The 22,719-nt window shown below is 42.4% G+C and overlaps 1 protein-coding gene and 1 long non-coding RNA gene across 2 annotated transcripts in view; one reads left to right on the forward strand and one right to left on the reverse strand.

Annotated features, from left to right (window-relative positions):
- The window catches only part of LOC139812237 (uncharacterized), a 170,322-nt gene that overhangs the window by 70,778 nt on the left and 76,825 nt on the right, over window positions 1–22,719 (forward strand). The window contains exon 2 of the long non-coding RNA XR_011731838.1: window positions 13,714–13,819. This is a non-coding gene — a long non-coding RNA (uncharacterized lncRNA). The remainder of the gene's footprint in view (window positions 1–13,713; window positions 13,820–22,719) is intronic.
- The window catches only part of LOC139812236 (uncharacterized), a 535,555-nt gene continuing 522,180 nt past the window's right edge, over window positions 9,345–22,719 (reverse strand). Inside the window, exon 12 of the mRNA XM_071776921.1 lies at window positions 9,345–11,212. The gene's annotated coding sequence lies outside the window, so the exon portion shown is untranslated. The remainder of the gene's footprint in view (window positions 11,213–22,719) is intronic.

The following is a 22,719-nucleotide window of genomic DNA, read 5'->3' on the forward strand; positions in this document are numbered from 1 at the left end:
AAATGAAATTGCGAGATAATGAGTATCGATGTATGCATAATTTACCATAATAAATGTCCAATATCGCGAAACAAAGGAATATTAATTCCAAAGTCTGTTGCGATTCATGACTCGCAGGTGAAAGATTGTATTCTTTTCATTTTGATAAAGTTCTCGACTTTCCCATCCGCCTCTCGAAGGCAAGGGGTAAGTACATAAAAGATAAAGCACCGCGGAGGTACCGCGGACCTGCAATGTTGCATTCAGCGCGTGCCCCGGCTAATAAATAATTAAAACTTTTGTTTCGAAGGTAGCGGTGATGTATGGCCTCTTCCCGGGTGTCCCAGCCGCTGAATAATCGCACTTTATGAATTAAGGTTATGCTTTATGTTAAAAGATTCGCTCGGCATCTGTTTCTAATTACCCGTTAATGGCTATAGCGCCGGCAGTAAAGCATCCGTTACCATAAGCTCTACCCACCTATTGTACTCTTGCCGACTAATACATTCGCGACGGTAAGAGGCAGCCACTTAAAGACACTCACATGACGTATCATAAAAATATTACAGAAATTTTAGCCTTACGATCATTATTATTCTTTAGATCTACTTGTGTGTTTTAAAATCCGAAATTTAATTTACAAAATTTATTTTTATTTTTGTCGCAATATTCGATAATATACTGATTTCCGATCTTTCAATTATTGATAAAATTTTGGCTGTCGCAAAGTTTAATTAATATTAGCAACGTAAAAAATGACTAGCATTCCGAGAAGAAATATCTGATTTTTCACAATCACGAGTGAAAAAAATTCACTCGCGGTTATGAAAAATCTCAGGAAAAACGGAGCTCTTTGTGTTGACGGTCAAAGACTGGGAGCATTGCGGCTCCCTTGTTAACTCGCAGCTAAGGAAGGGGATTTCGCGTAAGGCATGCCGGCAGTGGTTATCTCGCCTCGAACCCCATTCAACAGTAAATCAAGGATTTCTTTTAACGAGCATTAATTGTTTTTGCGATAGTGAAAATTGCCTGGTGGGACAGTTAAAGCAAACGGCGTCCGATATTGCCTGTCGAGCGGCATGTAAATGGTCCTTTCATTCCTGTCGAGACGCACATTCGCCTGCTATCTTTCGTAGCGGTTTAAAATGTTTTCTTCTTTGATAGTACATTGGCGAAACGTCTTTTCTCAGATATCTCTATCGTTGCGATAAAAAAAATTGCATAATTGATTATTTCACGCTTAAGAAACGGTCATTGAAATTCATATCGGATTTGTACATGTATTGCGTATTGGTGTATTATTAATTTAGATTATTATACATTTAAGTCAACCCTACGTTAATTAATCCGCGCTTCATATGATTATAAAAAAAAAATGTTTGCCATATCTCCTCGCGCAGTCGCTTCTGACATTTCCCGCTCGGCAAATTCACTCTCGCGTTTCGACGAGGATAAACAATCGCAGACGAGAACCTTCCTCGTCGTCGCAGTTAGCTGCCTAGAATTACTTTAATGCCAGGCACAATGTATGCCACCCCGGCTAGGAACATTATCCCGATGAGGGAGAACGGGCGACGCCGGCAATGCCCCGAGAGGGAAGGAAGAAAAGAGGCTTCCAATAGGAAGAGGAACACGTAGGAGAGGAAGAAGGAGGTCCTCGGTAATGGTATACAGCAGGGAACACAACTCTTTGGCCCATAGATCAATGGTTGGCAATTATTGTAAGTTCATTAGAGCAGCACGTTTCCACTCTCCTCCCTCCTCTACGTCTGGTTCCCCAAGTCCCCGGGTGCTTCTATCCGACGTTCTCCATCTTCCATCCTCGCCCGCCTCCCGCCATGCTCGGAAGAAGTCACCGCGATCCTACGCCACCCCTCTCCGCCGTAGCGCCCGCCGCCGCCGCCGGTCCGAAAACCCCTTCTCGCGAAGCTGAAATTGCGACATTCCGCGCGAAACGCCGAAACTATTTGACTCTGTAATTTGTGATTGTAGTTTATTGTGCGGATAGACTAACGGACCGGGCGGTGCAACGCTGTTGCTCAGCTTAACTCCCCGGGCGACTCTTCCGTGCAATTCCAACGGCGCCGGGGTTGAAATTCCTTCGGAAGTACGGCCACACGCGCGCAGCGCGCGCGTTATAGATAGCGTGATCTTTGAAGGTACCCTCTTGAGTCACGACAGATTGATGACTGGGCAAAAAACCCTCGGTGACACTCGCTACATTGGCGATGCAACGGTTTGGATTAAAATTGTGGCCGATCGTGAATCGTTTCTAAAGTCTTTAGAATGCGCCAGTTCTTACTATTTCACAATTTTAATTAAAACGGATCTTCATCGTTATCGCTGTTCTCTGCAAATCGATATTTAATCGTTTTGTTAGGAAAAAAACCACTAACGGTCTTTTACAGATATTATAGCATGTAACATTGCATGCCTCTGACGTGTTACGAAATTCAGTTTTTACTCTTTAATACAGTTTTTAAATAGCAAATTAGCGCGTATATACGTCTAATGTATCAACGTATTCGCGAGACATTCGAAATCCGAATGGGCTATTCGCGATAATGACGATGCTCCGAAAGATGCAATAGGGCAATTACCATCCTTCCCTCTCTCCCCTCTCTCTGCCAGTCGCGCTGTGTGACGACACGATGAAAATTGTCATTACGCGAACTGGCGCGACAATTATCGCGGCGTTCACGATTGCAATTTGCCACCGTCTGGGAACGGTCTGGGATTACTCAACGAATCATCTTGTAACTTTTAACTACCAGCCAGAGCGCGGAGGGGCTTCGCCGGCTGAATTCCGCGCACTTCAGGAATCCGGAGGAAAGGAAACGCAACGCGAAACGTTCATATATCGACTGCGCCGTTTTTTATACTTGACGTTTCAGATTCGCGTAAGAGTTTTGCATTGTTTGCAAGTCATATCGTTCTGTCGACGTATCGCGTCCCAATCTCTTCGTAACAACTCATAAGAACAACGATTAGGAGTCGTTCGCGTACGCATAACGATGGAATCCGTTGTCACGCCGGGCGTCTCGCGCAATAATAATTTATCTTATTTATGGGCAAAATTACGCGGGGCAAATATGAATATGTAACGCATTTTGCTGATTGAAATTTTTCCAAGATTATTTTTCCGCGGACCCCTCGGAGTGTCTTTACCGTCCGACCCCTCCTCCTCCTCCTGGCATTGTTTTTTCTCCCCGCTCGCGCATTGTCTACGTCGCATTCTTCGGGAACACCCTCTCGACGTAGAGACGAGTCGCGCTCCTAAAGCGCATTGATCCAGTAATTTACCGTGTTACGGCACTCGCGACATCGTTATGAAGATTACAGCCGCGAAAAAGTGTTGTCGGAATTACGAGCGTGCCGAGAAGTGGGTATAATGCACGCGTTTGTAGAGTCGGTGCTCTTTTGTAATAGAAATTACCCGTATAACCCGTACTTGGAAGAAATGAAATAGCGATGTGCCAAGTGGATCATCAGGTTTCGTGATTTATACAGCGCGTCGTCTTCGTGAAATGTATTCGTGAATCTTAAACTCCTTATGGCAAAACATAATTTTTATATCTTCAGTGATGAAAAGAATTCTTGCGCATACTAATCTTTGAATCATGCTTTTCAATTAATTTCAACACATTTACTAATTTTAATCTGTACTTTATTTCTTTTTAATAGAACTTTAATTTAACATTTATTATTAAATTTTATTATTAAAATATACAAAGTTAAATGCATTCGAAAATAATAAAAAGTGATATCCAATCAAAACTGTGTTGTAAATTTGTTTTGTGGTATCGTTGGCCGTCAGTTTGCATTTAGTTTGTAATCTTGTATTCCCTTCCGATTATCAGGAAAGCAATAATTTTCGGGAGTTAGGACACGAAATAAGGGACGAGACGAAATAAGACTATTAGATCTTTATTGCTGATTCACGTCGGTACTGCTCACTCGGCATTTAAGCGGAGAAGCAGGGCGCGATTTTAAAAAGGAGCTTTAGCATGTCGCATCGCTCGGTAGGAAAAACAAACCACGCAGGTAACAAGCACCCGAGGATAGGATAAGACGAGGGGTGACGGCGCGGGGGCGAGCCCTGGCAGGATAACAATTCTTTTCCACGACGGCGGAGGACCGCGGCCGGGAAATTAGCATCGATAAATTTTCCGGCGCGTCGTTCCGCGTTGTCGACTACGACGACGACGATGGCGGCGGCGGCAATGGTGACGGCGGTGGCGGCGGCGACAACGACGCCGGCATGGATATAGCACCGCGAAAATGACACGATGATGTATAGGCGACTGTTTTAAGAATTATTTATTATTTATTGCCGCGGGACCTGCCTCAACGCAGTCTGAACGCATACCTCCTGGCACGAACGCCACGCGATGACATAGGGTAATAATTTGGTAGATTTTCATGATACTTAGATCAGACCTGTTCTCGCGAGTAAAACGTTTCTTCTTCCTGTCTCCGTCGTCCCACAGAAAGAACGGAAGAAAACAAGGACGGATACTTTGCTGGTTACACTCACAGATCATTGCGTGCATATGTATCCATTATATTGATTCATTGCAGTCAGATAGTTGTTGTCGCTAGTAAGAATTATATATACGGATGCAGAGATAAAGAACTTTCGGTAAACTTAAATTTATTTCATATTTTTGTTCTTTAAATGCCAATTACACATGCCGTAACTTAATTCTTTGAAATCTTATTATTAATAATCTTGAGCATTTTAGTTTACGAAACATCAGCGCTCTTATAAGGATCAACCGCTAAGCTGCGGCGCAGCATTTCTATTTCCTCGCGAGCTATTTTCTGCATTACGTAACACAGTATTCCCGGACGGTGGTACGAATCTTTTCCAAAACGCCAGCCTCGCGCAGGCCGGCGACGTCGCGAGGAACGTCACGTTCTTGATCTCCAATTATGCGCGAGCGTTGTGCGATCGCGCGCCCCGAGAATCGTGGGTTTCCATTATCGCGCGGCCAGAAATTAAAACGCAATCACGTCGGCTTGCAGAATTCCGCCACCGCGTGACGTGTTTCGCGCGGCTCCGAAAGTCTGTCGAAAGGCGAAACACCTAAGACAGATGTTTCGCCGAGTGCAAATGTTGCTAAATTCGAGCCGGTTGCAATTAGGAAGTGCGCGCGCGCGCGCGCGCGCGCGCTCGCGCGCTTTATTTCGCGCTTAATGAACTTGCGGAACGCGCGATGATAGGCGCACGTGATCGTTTAATTGTTGACAAGCAGAAACGCAAAGAATGTATTTGTGCACCGCTGCTGTATTTAATAGTGTCAGTTACGTTGCAGTGCTCTAATAGGAGTTTATGATAGTTTTCGTAATTGGATCGCAAAGTTAAATGAAGTTAAATGTAGCTATATGTAGGAGAAATATACTTAAAACACGGTAGATCGCAAAATACTTTTATTAATAATTATATTTCCCGATAATTGTTATATATAATTATATCATTGATTACATCAATGATAATTTTACAAAGGCAACAAAGACACCCGATTACACATCTTTTATTTTCAATTTCTTTTCGGTATCATCTGAAGAATGAAACGTATATCATTCTTAAAAGAAAATGGAACTAATTGGAGGAGGAGAGGGTGGTATCCTCTTGAAAGTCGTGGACTTTGTAGCAAACAAGACACGTGCTACGATAGGGCGACTAGACGAAGACGTATGAGCGAGAGAAAAACAATGAAACAAGAAAGGAAAAACGCGCAAAACCGGGACTCTTCTAGCAGTATCTGGAATTCTAGAGTATACGAGTCGAGAGTGTGTACACCATGCTAGCGAAAGATAGTTGGCGTACTTCAAAGATGAAAGGAAATCATTATTTTTTTTATAATGAAACGCAAACGAGATATTTAAGCTCTGTGCCTTCTAGACCTCCTGGTCGAAATCACACTTCCGAATTGCTCGACGAGTTTAAAAAAGGATGAGATCCTTATTATACTCCGCAATTATATGTAAAAATCGTTATTTCCACACTTCAGAAAAGTCTAACATGGTTGAACTGCAACACACATACATACACACACACATTAATTTATTAATTAATATATATTTATTATGGTACATTATAAATTTTTTTCATCTTTTGTGCATATTACTTTCACGTATTGTATCTCGGAACATATACTGCACTCCATCGAAAGCTAAAATCCGATCTCGCCGCTTTGTATCAAACGCCGAGCTTTATGCAGGTATCCGTAACGGACGCAGCAATTTGAAACGATTTATCGTGAAGAGTAACTTCGCATTATGGATCGCTTAATGCGGATAGACTTAACAATACACAAAAGCGGGGGTTATATCGGGTGAACCTCGCCGAGGGTGGGAGTTAATAGGACCTCATTGTTACAGGGAGGAAATTCGATAATCGCTCGGCATACACGCGCACGCACACTAACCGGTGCACCTTTCTCCCCCCCCTCTCTCTCTCTCTTTCTCTTTCTCTACTCCACTCTATTCCTTTCTCCTTCTCTCTTCCTCGCCTTGCTCTTTCTCCTTATCAAGCATTTACTTTCTCTCTCCCGTTCCACGGTTTCTCCCCGTCACTGCCTTAGAGAGAACTTTGACTAAACGCCTCCACGCTTCCTTAACCTCCCCATTAATCAATATTAAATCGCCCAAAACGTTCCTTTGTTTATTGACTGGCAGCTAATAGGTTTTCACCGCCTTGACTTCGATGAATTCATCGGCGGCGACGACGACGATGGCAAAAACGACGACGGGGGAACTACCGTGCGCCTTCTCGTATATCCTCGCATTCTGCGCGAGATGATTAAGCTTTAGCTCTCCTCTCAAAGATCCTTCATTGTATAAACGGTGTAAACTGCTTTGCGAATCAGCCCTGTCCGCCCGTCGTCACTGTTACACCTGCGAGAACGCTCACGGAGAAAATTGCTTTCGCGCACGGCACCGGCTTTGTCCGCGCCGATCGAAAGTCGGCGGACTCGTTAACGATAATAAATCTAATTGTTGCGCAAAGAATGAAGCCACATAAATCCATTAGCCGTGATTGTGGGCTCCAGACAAACGCGAGTACGCGCACGGATGATGTCTGGAACCCATGTGGACGTTCCAGGTCTCTGCGAATTATTAATCGGCACAGAGATTGGAAATGTTAGAGTTCTGTTAGCTCTCTGTTACAGCTCCTCAACAACCGAAATTTCAGTAAAATTATTCAGCGCGAATGCACTCGGACGACCAGATACGCTTCGATAAATATTTAATCTTTCAATTACAAGAGTTAATAGAGGAAAGGCATGATGAAGTTACGAAATATCGGTATGCATTCATACTCGCTTACAATCGCACGTAAATCGTCCGTTTCGAATTCGTATTGATTTAGTACATGTTATTAGTATTTGGTGCATGTTAGATTCTCGTAGATTCGATTCGACGCGAAATATTCAAATTGCGATTCACTGCTGCAGCTACGGATAATGTCAGCGTTGCGGACATCGGAACTACGATGCAACGTCGCGAACCGTGTCTCCCGCCTTCGATAAAGAACAAATAATCATCGCAAACCTCGGTTTCCGCAAAGACTGTTCAGTGGCGTGCAATCTTCTCAGTTGGTATTATTTCTTAGTCCAATTAGTTTAATTGTATACTCGCGCAGCTGTTGCAACGGTAGACTTTGTAACTGTTGCTAACGGACAAAGAGGTTGCATTGCAGAATGGTAGATAATGACGGAAATTAAAGAAAAGATATCGCAGTTAGGTGCAAATCGCGGGAGAATCATCGTATTGTGTAATCTATATCTCGAGTTGTCTAAACTCGTCTCCGAAGAACAAGGACTTATTTAATTTTTTTTCAATTATTCGAATCTCCTTTCGATAGAAAATGCCAATTTTATCGAGCAATATGTCTTATTATGATAATACGAGCATAATTTTAATTCGGTTTTATTCGGTACACAAAAAGTTATCGTTATATTGCACAAAAGTCTTGAGTGTTAACGCAACTACGTTAAATCACTGTCTAAGAAGAGCTTTCGAGATACGGTATTCGAATATCGGACAACGTCGCGTAATTTTGGCTTTGTCGCGAACATCGGAGTGCCGCACTCATTTGTCGGTGACGATTGCGGTTTCCACGATATTGAAGAGTCTCATTAGTGCTGTTTGTTATTGTTTGTGCGCTACTCACTGTGAAAAAGAGTGTGATACGAGAGAGTGCCCGAGGTGTCACAGTGATCCCGCTGATTCTCACACCTCCTTTACCGCCGTTGGGAGTCGTGCTAACCCCCTTCCCTCCTCTCTTTCTCTCTGCCCGGAGTTTGAGCTACTTGCCCCCATTTTTGGTTTCCTTTTAAGCATGTTCTTCACAATAATGCGAAAGCTTGTTAAATACAAGTACACTTGGATATACAAGGATACGCTACGCTCCATGCTCATTGGACGCGACACCGAAAAGGCCGCGATATTTCCGGCATATTCGACTACATGTCCTATTGTGCGCGCGTCCTTGGGTTCCGTTAAAAATGGAACAAAGTGGTAGGCATTCTTTTCGCAAAAATGTAGTATAAAAAATAATTTTCGTATGGAATTGTTTTTTTATGTCAGAAAATTTATCGCTTTATGTTCTATTCGTTAGCCCTGTTTTTATGCAATTACGCGTTTTTTCATCTTAGTAAAAATCTTTGAACATACTAGATCGGCAAAGCATACGACATAATTCGGAACTTGATTTCGCGCAAAATCGTGCGACGTCGAACAATCGAAAATTTCATGGCATTTGCATCGAAGATGGCAAAGGTACGACTGGTTGTTTGCCTCGGCCTTAGCCGGAGCAGACAATTATGCACTCTTTTCCTATTCCTCCCTTCCGTCTTTGCCATCAGCGTTCAGCACGCGGCAGCAGCGCGTGCTCCCGCAGTTATCTTGAGATTTGCTGCTCATTAGCTGGCGACCGGTAGAGATGCGAAGTTTCATACTGGCTAACAGAACCAAACGCCAGTCTGTAAACGAAAAATTCGTTGTCCCTCCCTCTTTTTCCGCCGAGAAAAACAATTCGCAGCTGTCCTTAGCAATGCAAACGCCGTAAGGGACAAAGAAGGCTGAAGAGGAACGAGTGAATCACGAGGCCCTCCGCGTTTAATAGAGGGCAACGATTCCACCTGGTGAGATAATTACATGCGAGTAAAAAGCCTATTATTATGCCGAAAGGTGATAGTTGTAATTTTATCTGCCTTACCTGTGTTGTCGGTTCATGCATGTCAAATTGTTCCGCTAATTCTGAAGGAATGGATAATCACTGTCTGGTCGTTGTACAACTTTATTCGAATACATTCTCGAGTCTTTCGAAAATTAAGACACACTTTGAAATTGTTTCTACGAACATTTATTTATGAATTCTTGCGATGCATTTCGTACATAACACACTGTCACTTTTATCTTAAAAATATTCCTACTTGAGAAAGAGGTATATTATACAAGTATTTATGTAAGAAGGATTATATGTGTAAGAAGGATAATCTGTATGTACGCAAATTTATCTTATTGAAAGACGTAGGTGACAGACACGTTGGGTATATCACGCGATAGGGGAGAGATTCGCGAGACATCGAGATTGGATAAGGATGCGCCATGTTTGTTAACGACAGACAGGCACCTTCTCCAAGCCAGCGCAAACGTGTACAGATCTAAGCTGATTCCTCCCTCTTAAAGTTTCCCAGTCTCATCCCCTGTGTTCCGCGGCCTCGTCTCTCCGCTCCATCGAGCTTTCAGGATTCATGTGTCGGGTCTGCACGAACAAGAGAATAAATGAAAGAGACGGAGCGAGAGAGGATAGAAATGAGTGAGGTCGATGGATGTGAGGGCGGGTGAGGCGCGCGGAGGTATATGAAACAATCGCTTCATTGGAAAGTCAAGAATCTCTTGAGCCCGTCGGCGTTTGACTTGCCATTAGGAGCGTCAGTTTTAATTGTGCCTGCACTCTCGTCCTCATCGTTGACGTCGTCGTCGTCGTCGTCGTCGTCGTCTATCTCTTGCAGTCTACAGCCGAGTCTCAGGTGAAGTGTATCGCCTACTACCCCGCGCGTATATGTCCCGCCGTGTCTACCCACCTACTCTTGTGCCCTTTAGCGATGTCTCATTAGTTGCAGCACTGCAACGGATGAGTACATCCTACTGCCACCCAACTACGCCCGAATCATCCCACCCGCCCTATACCACCTTTTCCTCTTTACTCCTCCTCCCGCAACCCATCTGGAAGACCCGTTTCCACCCCATCACTCGACAAACGCCTTCTTACCCGCGGCCACTTACTTTACTTTACACCATCGCTTGAAGTGACAGATGAGACCGGGGGGGTTAGACAGATGCATACGATCAGCGATATCGACTCGGATCGAAAAAGATGCATCAAGTTGTATTTACAATTATTGGTATATCTATCGATGCACTTTGATATAGAATTTAATTATTATTCTAATATATCACTATTTTGAAATAATCTGATTTTTTATATTTTGGATCCTCCTTTGTATCGCATTGTTGTTGATAGATTTCAGTTTATATTTTGATTGTCTCTTGTCACAAGGTACACAACTCGGGCAACAAATAATTTTTTAAGCAATTTTAGTTTTTTTCGCGATGAGGGAATAAGATGAGAATTCTCACTCGTTTACTTAACCGTTACTCGATACCTGAAACAAGCGAAGACGCCAAGCAACAACTCCGATACGCGGAGATGGAAGAAGAGTAAGAACTGGGGTGGATGTACGAATGCTAGATAGTAGCTCCGGGCGGGGCCTGATTATTTTCCGCTAGCACGTTCATTCAGGTAGAGAGCGTGGCGTGGCGAGGGGGTTCAATTGGAAACAGCAATCACTGCTCGCCTGTATTTTGTTCTCTTCTCGGGTGCAGCGAAGTCCAATAATAAGCTTTCTCCTATATTGCCTCTTCAGCCAGCTACCCCCCCGTCTTTTGCCCTCCGCAGCAGGCAACGGCACCATCCTTTCCCTCCCTTCTCTTCGTTTTCCTCCGCCGCCTGGCCCCCGTGCATTGCGCTCTTCCTTCGAGTTTCGAGCGTTTCGTCTCTCGTACGTTCCCCGAACGACCTCGGTTTCTGAGTTCGAGTCGTTTGCTGAGATACATCCCGACCTTGCCTCTCCCAGCCGCTCGTCTTCCGTCGCTACGCGCGATGCTCCATCGCTCTCGAGGCAATGGAATTTCTTCGTTCACCGGCTGACACGACCTGGAAAGGAACGTCGTGTCATATGAAACGTTTGATAAGCACGAAAAATATATAAGTTGACGAATCAGAAGTGTTTCGCACAGAATCGAAGAATGCAAGTATATCTACAGAAGGAAGCAATAAAGCTGTCATTTGTAAGATTTTACAAAATAGATCAAAGAGACGCGAGTATAATAAATCACCAATTTTCATGTTAGGATCCATATACAGAAGTTCTGAGAAAAAGTTTCGTCAAAGAAAACAGGATCGAGGATCAAGATATGGCGCTAGGAAGAAAATAAACGTCCGATTTACGAGCACGAGTATCGCTCGCACTATCTATCCTTGCAGAAGGTTAACAAAAACAGCCACGCTACTCATCGTTCATGTCTCCTAAAATATTATCGTTATTTCGGAGAATAGTGGTCAGAAGCGGCGGCGGAGGGCTGGAACGAAATGACAGAGGAAAGGGGGAAATGACGGAGAGTGGAAGGGAGAGAGAGAAGAGGAAGAGAGGTGAAAATGCGCGGCACGTGAGCGCGCGCCGCGACGTTATATCAAAAGACCAATTACAATAAATTCCGAGGACGTCGTTTACCGCGGCGGAACACGAAAGGGCATTAATCCGCGAGGATTGTCAGCGGATACGGTGATAATGAAACGAATCGGTCTTTTATCGGTCCCCGAGGTACTACTGCCTAAAGTTCAATCGTCGATGACAGCCACGAAAATATCACTTCGTATCCAGTCGATGCAAAGTGTTCATTGCGGTCTCGTGCGTTATCGCTTCCTGACATTTCAAAGTCAGAGGGGGGTCCAAAGACCCGTTATGCATTCTCATTCAATCGGACGAAAAGTGTCGGGATGTTCCTATAGAATATGTGACAAAACGCAGATCCTCTTTTTTTATTTAGTATTCCTATTCAATTATTATTCGAGAAATAAACAACCTGCAAAATATTCACAATTCCATGTGTAATATGAGTGTAATTATGTAAATATGTAATTTTGTAAGATTAAAGGAAATTATTTTGTAATCCATTAATAGAGAAATATTCATAACGATAAGAATTGATGATGAAGAACGGGGCATCGAATTGCGTTAACAAATGCCTGTTTAATTTACTCGGCAGAAAGAAGCGGTGGAGTGAGCAGAGATAAGGGTTGAATAGAAAATCCAGGTTGCGCCCGGTCCACCTTTAACCGTAAACGGAGTGACGCACGAATTCCACGGATTAGATCATGGCAGTCGGTCGTCTCCCGAAATTAAGTTTACCCTGGCGGCAATTACACGAGCGCTAACGCCAACCCTTTCCCTCGGTAACCGGCACATAAATATATCGATTCAATTCCGTTTCGGTGGCGGGTATCCACCGTCCCACCTCTCGCGCGCTCCCTTCTCCCCCGCCGACGCGACCTTCTATAAAAATTTATCGACTGGCAAATTGTTTCGCGCTCGGCGGTCCGGTGCGTGGCTGCAATTCCACGTGTGGACAACGGGATGACCGGGGCGCGCGTGTTTGTGTTCCGCCCTGCGAGAGCAATACGATCCATGGGTATGAACGCGCTTGCCATCGAACAAGGGCGGGCACGCGAAAAGTACGAGAGAATGTGTGTGAGAGAGAGAGAGAGAGAGAGGCAGCGAGAAGGAAGGGGATGTGGAGGAGAGGGACTGACCGAAGTGACCATCGCTACTTCAAGCTCGCAGTCTGCGCGACGTTAATTAACAAAAAGTCATTAAACTTTCCACGACGAGCGGAACGAAAGAGCGGGTCCATACTGTTTCCAAGGATCGATGTACCCCGTTTATACTCCCAATGTATATTTTTTTTCCAAGCGGACGCGACACTTACATTCAACTTGTGATACCTGGCCTTCGTTAACTTCAGCATTCGGGATTACGAATGGACGGCGAAAATTTTGTCGGGCGCGGAGATAAGCAGGCAGAAAAAAAGAATGTTTGAGTAAACAAGGAATGTAACGGCTAGAGTAAGGGAAGGGATTAAGAATGATTGTATGGTTTAATTATAATTAAACAGTGTAAACGCGATAAAACGCTTCAAATTTCGAGCCTATTCGAAGAACGTCCTGATGTCCGATGTACATATGTGTACACACGCGAATTCGCCTACATACACATGGAACCCGTGATTTCATGGAACATTTAATCACTGTATTGGTAAATAGCTGCAACACACTCAGACAGAATTTAGAAACCGACTTTTCTTTTATTCGTCAATTGCCTAGTTGGTAAAGTCAACAAAACATTAACATTTCTCAAAAATATGATTCTTTATTGATAGTTTAACGATTAAAGCTTCCTCCATTCTTAATTAAGAAATAGATGTGTCAAAAAGTACGGATTATTCTGTGTAGAGAGAACAACTTTCTTTTTTGAGGAAAGATCAAATGAGTTTACTAAACGCTTGAGCGCAATTAAGACTATCACCGAATGCGCTCTCATAAGAAGCCATCCGCGCCAAATAGTTACACTGTAGTGAACACACTCCTTTCTCTTTCAGCCGTTCCTTCGTTCTCATTGGCGGTGACGCTGATGAGCAGGAAGAAGAGTCGCGAGGAGAGACGCACAGGAAGGATCGTTTGGATTGCGACGGCATGAACGGAGGGGTATGTACCAATTACACAGACAACTATTGTGCGGCTCTCATTAAACGACGCCAACAAATTCGATTACTCCTGGTTTGAAATTTTGCTGTTCAGTAAATGGCGGTATCACCGCCACTACCATCGATGCTAGAACCGCCGGGGCGCCGCCGCCGCCGCCGCCCTTCTGTGAGAAGGGTGAAAATACACCCGAGAACCATTTTCCTCGTTTCGAACCTAGTGCACACCCTCCTGGCTCGCGGAAAATTTATTTTACGACTAAACAGAAAATTAGTGAGCGTTTGGGTTTGCGGTGTTTAGGTCTTTTAGCGCTGCGCCACGACTTGGCGCCGTGGGAAATGAAAAAGCGTGCATCGCGGAGGTGTTTTTCATGTGTGTCGGAAATAATTGACTCTTGTTGAGTGTAACATTCGCTATACATTAGTCGTGTGTCAAGCTTATACTGCAAAAATGTTCCTTATTTATTTTACCACTCGATGAAATAATATTTTGAAAAAAGTTATTAGTGGAAAATCTGATTTATAATTTTTTAATTTAAATATTAACTTCTAACTTTTAAGATTTTGTTTGAAATATTTTTTATGAACAAGACCAATCGGAAAGCTATGAATGGTTAAACGTCTTTTTCATTCGACAGTCCGTTGATCCTCGATTCGTGTCGCGAAACGACTTAAAAGAAATGTCTTAATTTCTAGTCACGTTATAAGCACTCGATTTGTACGACTGATTTTATTGAGCGAAGGATTAGTGCGAGCTTTTATTAATTTATCTTGATTGCCGACAGATCATTAACACCTGGCTAAGTGATTCACTCGTTAGAATGGACAAACATTTGCGATATCGCGGGAACAAGAATAAGATCGGTCGACTTTAATTGCACGGTGAATTAATCAAACTTGCGCCATCGTTCTACGAGAAGAACGTAAAAAGAAAAATATTTAATTGCCATCTTTGTGTGAAGGTCTCTGGGTAGATTCGGACTTGCGTGTGTGTGCGAGGGAAGAGAGGGGGGAGGGGCAAAAGTAATTTATTATTTAATTTTCTAGACGAGCAGTTTTTATCTCGGGTTACCGCCAAGCTACCGTGACCGAAAAGCTGCTCTTCCGCGTTATTGCTTAGTAACCTCTGGCCAGTAATGGTTATGTTTGTCATTATCGCTATGGCGCACGAATCGTCTGGCCGGACCAACCGACCTCACCCGATGAACTGCAGTACTCGAACTCGTTAGGTCGAAGCAGTTTTCCAGCTGTTTACCCTATCCGAAGCATTTTGATAAAAATTACTGACGCAAATGTACCAATCTGTCTGCACATGTGATCTATATATCTACAAATTTAATCCCTTCGCGGCGAGTCATCGTTTACCTCTTCGAGGAAACTATAAATAGTGAGAAAGTAGAAGCACGTCGATGCAGAATAAGATGTTATAGGGTTGCCTCTACACAACGCGACATGTCGCAGCTGTATTTACACAGACGGTTTCCAGCATGACTCCCCCGTTTAATTTTTCTTTCCCCGATTCCGTGCCTTTCAGAGTAAAATAAGGAAAATATCAGGCCTCAAACTTGAAAACGTACATTAAGTTCCATAAATAAAAATACTTCTTATTCTCGAATGTCTGACTGTATAAAAATTAACATTTTATCTCAAGATAAGTATATTTATTTCATTATTTGCGAAGATAGCATGTTTGCAATATAATATCGAAGTGGCAAACGAATAATCAGTCATAACTCTATCAATAAGAAATCTTTTTTTTTATAAACGTATAAATCGTTGTGTATCATTATGCCCAAGTGTATCATCTTGGGCATTAATAATCCAGGGCATTTACTATCGCGTCTCGGCGCAGTCAAACACGCGCACGTCGGTAAAGTTGTTTTACATAATATCACTATAAATTAAAATGTATTATGCAAGTTAGTCGGTCTCGTCGGCAGCTTCTCCGGGACTTCCAGAGACTCGATTGTGGCCACGCGCGTTCCGCGTGCGCGCGCGCGGGAGAGAGAGCGAGTTTTGCGGTGCCACTGTAACTGCGGGAGAGAGGAGAGACGCTGAAAAAGGTAAAGGGGGCTGCTCAGAGTACCGGTGGTGAAACCAAGGGGATGGCAAAGAGAGCACCGTAGTAGCGCGAGGCAAACACCGGAGAGGTTCTTCGAGATGTACCCACCTTGGCCGGTTAACGGCGGAGTTTCCTCATAAACTCTTAGGAAACTTCGCAGACAAATACAGAAATATTTTGTAATGGAAACACGTCCCACGGAGATTAAATATCGCAATAAGGATGACGAGCGCCACCGCGAAAGCGCTTATTCAGGAATCCCGATACTCGAATCAAGAGCGAATTGAATTGATTATTCATTGAACGAAATAAATTACGACCGGGAAGAGGTGTTAAATCTCTTAAACGTAAAACCGCGTTGAATACTCTATGGAAATTTTATAAAATGTTATGGCATTTATCCGAATCGCAGGGACTGTTAAATAGCTTCACTTCCTCCCAAAGAGGAATGTCGGAAAAATAGAAATAAATGACTTGAAAACTCCAGATACATACAAATAAATCAACTGTTATATGCGATACATTCGTTTCAAAGTGCGCGGGAATGGTGACAGGTACACGTGAATTCCCTTTAAAACGACGGATTATATCAATGTTCATATATTTTGATTAATTTTAAATTGCCGAATCAGAGATGCTATGTAAAAAAAGCAACTGTTCTGTAATCATTAATTCCAAATTAACTTGCGTTAAAAAATCACTTTAAGATATATTTGTACAAGTTTCATAATTTAACGTATAAAAAAATCACGATAAAACGATGAAACGGCGCGTATTAACTTAAGAGTTGCACAAGTCGTTTATAGAGAGTCGGTGTTTGATTGCCGGCAGATTTTTTCCTCCGTCTAATTATTGTTCCCCGGGCGATTACAATTCTCGATATGGTAGCCATAGTCGAACTACAGCAATCAACGAGATCGTAACCCTTCCTCCGCGCCGACCTCTTCGGGGGAGAACCTCGAGGACTTAGCAAGTAGTTAGTCCTTCGACTTTACCCCCTTGCCCAACCCATTGTCACAACGTCGAAGAAATGAACTATGCGAGTTGCTGCGAAATTCAACGTTGCAAATTCCGTGGCTGATCGCATTAATCTGCGTTACATCGTCAAACAAATTGCGCGCTTAAATATTAAAAAAGAGTCCTGCCATCGTGATATTTCACAGAGAATCGTCGCATTATTGAAATGAAAAATTTCACATTATAATTTTTAATGCTCTTTAGACGTAACGCGGGATAACTATCTAAAAATATTTAATTTTTTTTCAATCCATTAATTAATATTTGGTGTTAACAACTGTATAATGTGTTAAATTGAGAGGCATCATTTTTGCACGCAAATTTAGCATCGCCTTCGCGAAACAGACGCAAGGCACAGAGGCGTTATATCAAATTTCATTCCGCGTCTCCTTGATGCGCTCTAATTTTACCCAGCTTCATAATCATGATGTCTTTTCATTGTCTATATGCGAATTGGCGTGCGTGCAGAGTTCCATCTCGCTGTATCCGATCGATTCATATCGCGCGTCGTAATAGCACGGAAAACACTTCCGGAAACCATCACTGACCATCCACCAAGCCGAGCACTTTAACTCCAAGCGCGACCAGCGTGGAGAACCTGACGGATAACGACCGCTCAGAGATTAATCGGCGGTCACGGATTCTAAATTCTGCGACGTGGCTGAACTGCGACGATCGCTGCAGTTTGCGATGGCGAGAGGTTTATTCGATGCGACTTTGCACGTTGAAAAATATACCTGACTCGTAGTAATTCTGATTTAATGTTAGAGTCGCTTATATACAAGTTCTGAGAGTATATAAAAAGTCAACAAATAAATAATTTGTTTATAATAAATTAGCGCGCGCGCGCTTTGCTATTTCAGTATATAGATTATTCTACAAAATGTAAATTCAGAAAAAATAAGTTCAGCTTTCCTAAAAAATTTATTCTTATCGCTTATTTTAAACTTTTTATGTTTATCTTAAAATTTTCGGACAAAGTATCAAAAGTTATTTTATACATGTATCTATACTCATATATACTATCACGTCAATAACTTACTATTTCTGTAATCCAGGTAACATATTGCTCTCTTTACTGTACCGTCTATATATTCTGTCAATAACTGTCGTATTGCGCGCAAACGTTTTTGGCATCATAACGAGCGAACCGCGAGTAGCGGCACTTAAAGCCGAGTAATTCGAGCGGCGTGGAGAACTCGACGGATAACGAGCGGCCGAAGATTGATCGTATTACGACCGAGAATTCGAAATTCCACCAGGTCCGCGCTTTATTCGTCGACAATCTAGCGATATTAACTGGTATTTTGAACGCGACAACGAGGCGAGAAAGTGCGCGGCGCGTGTAGAATCTGCCGAGTCTCTTGCGCTGTCCGGTCGTAACAGCGTGTCATGTACGACGACATGTAGAACGCAGCGTTTAACCCGCATATTTTACGGTTACTATTACATCTTACCTAGCTCGAGACAACTTGTATAAGAATATCACGGAATAATATTTTAATATTTTTCGTTGCAAAGCTTATTTATTTCTAGAATCTCGAAAAATTATTTGATAGATGAAGAGTGTGTATTTTCGGTACTTTACAATCTCAAATGGTTATAACTATTTATATTTTATTAATATACATTTTCTTTTGTTAATAGTATATTTTTATTGTTAATTTATTATGTTATGAAGAAAGAAGATAATTTCGCGTGTAGTCCAAAACGGAGTTAAGTGGCTATTTATCAGCTGAATAAGAATAGAAAATTTTAGATTTAGTAATTTTGGATTGAACATTACATGTATATGTTTGTATATATACATGCTCACGATGATTCACTGATATCAGAGCGCATTTCCCGCGTGTACGTGCAAACGAGTCCCACGGATGTAAGCCCGTTATACATATATCGTCCGCCACTATGCGCCGCGACGATTTCGGTAAAATGTGTGACGGTCGAAGCGACGGCCAAAGCCTCCTTTGACTTCTCTCTCGTAACCATAAACTCTTGATTTATGCCACTTCGAGTCGAATACGCGCGCAGCCGGCGCGTTACCGTTCAAACGCCATCAAACCATGCGTGAGATCGACCTGTCGCGAAAATCGGATTAGCGGCCACACCGCCGTGTGCGTCGAACTCTTTTACTTTGTGGCGATATCCCGGCGATGCAAATAGGCAAATACCGGATGCCAAAGAAACCATCGAGAAGCCCGGATCTCGAGCTTAGTCGCGTCACATCTTACCTCGTCTTTACAGCTGCTTCGCGGTATGTCAAAGATACCAGTGAAAATTATTTTAATAAGTACACTTATGGTAACGTTCAAGAGTCTTTTATTTTGACAGATCTTTAGCAATGCTAATAACGTAGGCTCTTTATTCACATTTTATTGAGTTGATCTTTTTATTTAACCTCGTATAAATAACAACGTTGTCTTGGTGAATATTTTCTGTCATAGCAACTATAAATAGCCTGCCTTTATAGAATTCTCTTTAATACTAAATAATAAATTTGTATGTTATTTTCAAAATTGATAAGCAAATGAAAAAGGGATATAATTCAATACGACCTTTTTTGAGTTATTATAATCGTTGGGCGCTTTCTCGTTAGGTAAAACTTCACAATCCACTTAAATTAAGAATTGATTAATTAAGAGTAATTAACTTAATGAACTCTTTCGTCATTCGTTGCGCATTACTACTATTAACGTTTTGTCTAACGTGAAATATACTGTGCATGCAGTTCTGATATTAATATTTGCCAAGTGCAATGAGTAAACGCGACCTTGTAATCGCTAGAGTTGTCTAAGGTAATTAATGCCAGTTTAATTCACATTTGGTTGGTATATTATGTCGAGCTTAATCACAGAAGAAGAAGTGTAGCCAGATATGATGATAACTGAAAGAAATTTACGTTTATTAGAAATTCAATTTACATCGCGCATGTGAACAATCTTCGTAGAAATTAAACTTTATGTCTAAAGTTTAATTTTGTCAAAGCCAACGCCTTATTTTTAACGTTGCCAGTATATTGAAATAGACTGTAAGCACGCACACATATGTATATATGTAATGGTAGCGCAATGATAACTTGATCTACTGAAGAACCACTCGTTCTGACGCGTCGTTAATAAACGACTGCGTTTATGGCTGTTATATGCAAATTTTATCCCGTTTACCAACAATTTCAATATCGTTAATGCACACAACGTGTCTCATCATGGATATCGAGTGTGCGCGAAGGTATTTAGTTCTACACTATTGATGAGCTATCTTATTTTTTTCATCGGGCAATTATCGCGAGGTAATCAATTAGACTCCCAATTTCACGGTAAACGGAGGCAATTATTAGCCGCGCCTTAATCCATCTATTGGCTATGCAATATGCGATGACCGTGCGGTGTAGTTTCAATTACCAATAAATTACGTCAACTATGACGAAACCAGTCGTTTATTATACCTTCTTTGCACAGGGTGTTCCACAATCATCGTACATCATTTAACAGCATATCATGGAGATTGATTGGAGTCAGAAATCTTAATAATACGTAAATGTTACAGCAGTTTTTTAGTTAATTTTAGATATGATAAGTAATCGAAGTTAATAACCAATAGTGTTGTATAAAGTTTCTGACCTTTTGCGTAAAAATATTGTTTTTTTTTTTTTTTTAATGACGATAAGCTAACGGACATGATTAATTCTCAAGCAAAATTTATATAAGTAGAATTTCTATATTCATAGTTCTATGCAAGATTTAAAAAACCAATATTACATAAAAACGTTTTAGTTTCATACACAACATTCTTAAATTACCAAACAATACTCTAATTATATATTCGGAGAAAAACCGTAGCACGCAACGAATAGTTCAATGACTTCTTATACCTCTCAAGACGAGGAAAGAAAATATAGACAATGATGGGCATCTCGATCGTTCGTTGAACGATAAACTGATCGTGCTTGGGAGGCAAAACTCTAGAGATACATTCGCCGCTTGTTTAACGCCCTCATAAAAATTCTTTCCGTTCGACCACCACGTCAAAGACTGAGAGCGAACGGATTTCGAGAGTTTTGAACCCGATGCGACCAAATAAATATACTCGCGACCCTTAACGAGAGACCCTAAGCCACAAATTAAACTATAAATAGACTGTGCACGGACCGAACGAACGAACTATAAGAACTCGCGATTTCACGATATTGATTATAACCGAGACATGACTGAGATATTAAATAATTAATTGTATGCATTTATTACAGTATTATGAATACTTGTTATTAAGTGTCTATACTGTGCTAATTTAAATACAATGTAAAAATATTGACTTTAATCTGCAAAACATTTCTTTAAAAGGCGAGTTGCAAACTCTTCGTAATATAAATTTTTGAATGTGGATTTTTAATAAGATAAGATTAACAAAATTAATTTGCAAAAAAATATGAATTTAGCTTAAACTACCAACGAAAAATTCCCGAGAGAATTGTTTGATATTTTGAATTGAGAAAAATCTGGATTAGATCATATAGATCATATAGATCGTACGCACGCGGCAACAAATCGACGAAACGGGTATCGACGAGCGTCACATCACCCAGCAAGGGTCAAAAACACAGACGCCGGTTTTCGTGAGTACGGAAATAGAAGGGAGCCGCTGCGTTGCAGCAGCGGCGCATTGACTCGGCCCTCTTCTGAGATCGAAGCGGAGACGCGGCATAAAGAAAGGAGCGCGTGAATCCGTTTATTTTTACAATCGGCGACGGATTGAATCGTCGTTCGGTCGGTTCGCAGGGAGGTCGAGAGGAAGGAAATGAGGAAAGAGGCCGAAGAGGAAAAGATAAAGCGTCGAAGAGACGCTAAAAAGAGAGGCGAACAAACACACATATGAGTGCAGACTGACGGAAAGAGATTATGGGGATAGGAAGAGAGAGAAAGAGAGAGAGAGAGGGACAGAAAGAGAGAAGGATGCGAACTCTCGGTGGCAATGGCCAACGGCATGTGCGATACACGCGTTTTACTATTACATGACGAGGCCGCTCTTTCGCCGGTTATACGAGAGCTTTTTTGTCAGTCTGTGAGATCTCTTTCTGCGGCCTTTGCCGACGAACCGGCCGGGCTCTACGTACGTTTGCTTTGGCTACTTACCCGCGATCTTCGAGCGATGTCTCCTCGCTCGTCTCACTCCGCGCGTGAACAGGCCCGTTTACCACGCGCACAAACATGCTGGCTGCAAGTGTGCGTGTCGCTTTGGCGGCGTCCTTACGGGTGCGCGAAACCGCGCGAGGGACAAGTGGTTAGCGGAAATTGGGGCTCTTAAGCCGCGCGAAGTGTTCTCCAAGTGGTTAATAATAATAATCGATCGAGAGGCGACCGATAAAAGCTAATAAATTCTGTCGCTGGCGCGACGACGGCGACAAAGAGACAAGTTATGATGGAGGAACGCGTGTAATTTGAATCGTGACGAGAGTTTAGATTGCATTATTGCCGTTGGAGAGTATCTAGCTCGTAAAAATGGCGTTGTTTCCCACCGTGATGTTAAATTATTAAAACCCAAGGACCTCGCGTAGTCAATTAGGAATTCAAGCATGTGTGATAATGGTACTGGCGATAATAGGCTCTCGTCAACGCATCGGCGTATTCCGGTAATGAAACAATTACTGTAAAACATCGTTAAGTGTCGAGCCTCGTCCGTACGGTCGCGCTGTTTAGCTAGTACTTTGTTTGCTTTGGCTACATCTCCACGATCCGCTGGCAGCTTCTCATATTCCGCGGCGTAACGCACGGTGTGGAATAGGCGCCGTTTACTTTGCGCGCACACGCGTGCAAACACGCAATTGCTTT

Source organism: Temnothorax longispinosus, chromosome 4 (genome assembly GCF_030848805.1).
Source record: "Temnothorax longispinosus isolate EJ_2023e chromosome 4, Tlon_JGU_v1, whole genome shotgun sequence".
NCBI classification, from domain to species: domain Eukaryota; kingdom Metazoa; phylum Arthropoda; class Insecta; order Hymenoptera; family Formicidae; genus Temnothorax; species Temnothorax longispinosus.